Raw genomic sequence first — 2,816 nt, 5'->3', positions numbered from 1 at the left:
ATATCCACATAGTCATGGACTGCTCTAAGTTCCTTAGAAGCACCAGATTATTTCACACAACCATAACGTAGGAATGTAGCGTCTGTACCCATCTTCTACTAGAATCTTAAATTACTTAGTGGAGGAAGTTCACAATCACTTTAAAAATCTTTAAATCTTTAAATATAACTTGGCCAGGTTTAGATATACCAAATAATTCAAAATGTGTATTATAACTTGTTACTTTTGTCATATTTCATATTGTTTCTATTTATTTTAAGAAATTGTTCTTATTCAATAAGTTTAAAATGACATTCAGGGCAGGATGCATGTAATATATCATTTTAATATGATATAATATTATACAATATTTTGAAGGGGATAAACCAATATGACATGAAAATATAGTGGTACTCTTTCACTTTTTTTCTTATCTTTGTATGGATTAGGAAAAAGTTATTATAAATACATTAATATTAAAAGCTAAATGTAAATATATAGCACTATTTTATAAATTAGTTTAGAGTATGTACAACTGCTCATTTCTACAAATAACAGTCTTGTGCTTTTCAGAGCTTATTTTAGAAATACCATGCAAACCAGATAAATATATTGTAAATTTTCTAATTATTGTTTATTATAAAATTTCAAATTGCCTCAGTTGATCTAATTTATTTTAGCCTTTTGATTCACTTCTAACTTATCAGAAATATATCTCATTACTATTGCAATATACAAAATTAGGCTACCTAGTAAGATTCTCTAAAGGTGTCCTGGGCAGAAATGGATGATTGCTACATTTGGAACAGTGAGTTTGCTCTAAATATGTAGATATGTTTTGAATACATATGTTATTATTTAAAGTTCTGGGATACATGTGCAGGATGCGCAGGTTTGTTACATAGGTAAACGTGTGCCATGGTGGTTTGCTGCACCTGTCAACCCATCACCTAACTGTTAAGCCCAGCATGCATAAGCTATTTTTCATATCAGAAAGGGCAAAAAGGAGAGAAGTAAAAAATCACTTGCTTTCCTCTCAAATTCAAATTTTATTATTGGCATTCAATTTGAATTTCACTTGGACACTGCATAACCGATAACAGGGTATGAAGATTGTGAGGCAATGGTCAAATAAAACTCAGTATTATAATTTAACCTGCATTATGCAGTAAACCCTTTACCTATTATATGCATAAAATAAATTGTTTTTCTCACATGTAATGTTATACTATATATGGAATTAATATCTTGACGAATTATGGCATTTTAATAGTCCATCAAGTTGTTGACTTATGTAAAATTGAATTTATCTTTACCCGATAAATAACATAAATTTCCTTAATAACAAGAATCACATACTAAAAGTCAACAAGATCTGTCACCTAGTTACCAATTTCTTCATAAATTACCAGCACAGATGCCAGTGCATACATAAATAACCCCCAAAGCAAACAAAAACTGTGCAAACCAAAATCAACCTATAATATCTAAGACTGGACTTGGCACCCAATAGTATGCACTGTGAGCATGTTCATGTCCTAAACCCTTTATTCAGACAACTTAATACAGGCGTAGAAAATTATTAAAAAGCAGCACCTGCTGAACAGCCAGGACACACACATTCTTCATATGTGTAAAGAATAAAAAGTGCTAACAGCATAAAAAATACTTTACATAACATGTGGTACATGCCAATGTTTTAAGTATAAAGGATATAAAAAAGATTGGCTTTTAAAGTAAAATAAAGTGATAGTTTGTTGAGATAGAAGTATTAATTAAAACACATAAAATGTATTGTAAATAATAATAGATGGAATAAATAAAATACATTTTCATTAATTTTCGAAATTAGAAGACTGAAGAGTTTCATTTTGTAAGGAGAGACTATTAGAATCCTAGTTTAGTATTGTAACTTTATCATACTGAATTTCTTGTTTGGTGGAAAGGGAAAAAAATACCCTGCCATCATATCATCTAGTATAGAACAATATTAATAAGAAGCCAATATAGAATGATGATAGCAATAAAATTAAATGTTGTTAGTTCTGAAAGAATTACAATGAATATTGAAGTCATTAGGAATGATTTCAAGAAATTACATAAAGTGAGCATATACGATCTGAGTTTGCTCTACAATTAGTGTGAGCCAGAGCATAAAGAAAGCTGAAAGTGATGGGACTTTAAATGAATAAGCAGAATTAGAGGAGTTATATTTGCAGAAAAATCTAGTTCTACTATTTGACACAGGATAGATTATATATCTTGCCCTGACTGCCATTGCTGACTTCTCTCTTGATGCCACAACTCCCCCGACATGTATTCCATTTGATAGACAAACTTCTACAAGAGAGAAATTAGGTCCCTTGGTGTACTACGGTATATCTAAGATCTCAATGATGACATTACATAGTGAATACATAAATGAGAAATAAAACTAGAATAAATACTTTTTAGAGTTTGGAGTATATCTTATCTGTCATAGAAGGATTTATAATTTAAGAGTAGAGAAAGGTCAGCAAAGAGGCAGTAAAATAAGTGCTCCCAATTTCCAATAATGGTATATGACCTAATAAAGCCAACTTTCTTACTATAAACAAATAACACTAAATCAATTTGCTAAAAATATTTAAAATATTTTAAAGACATTGGTGAACTAAATATATAATGAGAGAATATCATACCATGGCTAGAAGCCATTTTGATCACAGAGGTTTACTGAACTTCTATTTTAATTATTTAAACAGTGAAAAATGAATCCAAACATCTCCTAGGATGGCTAATTTTATATGTCAACTTGACTAGATTAAGGAATAAACAGATTTCTGGTAAAGCATTAT

Source organism: Mandrillus leucophaeus, unplaced genomic scaffold (assembly GCF_000951045.1).
Source record: "Mandrillus leucophaeus isolate KB7577 unplaced genomic scaffold, Mleu.le_1.0 Scaffold1023, whole genome shotgun sequence".
NCBI classification, from domain to species: domain Eukaryota; kingdom Metazoa; phylum Chordata; class Mammalia; order Primates; family Cercopithecidae; genus Mandrillus; species Mandrillus leucophaeus.
This window is presented reverse-complemented; position numbering follows the sequence as displayed.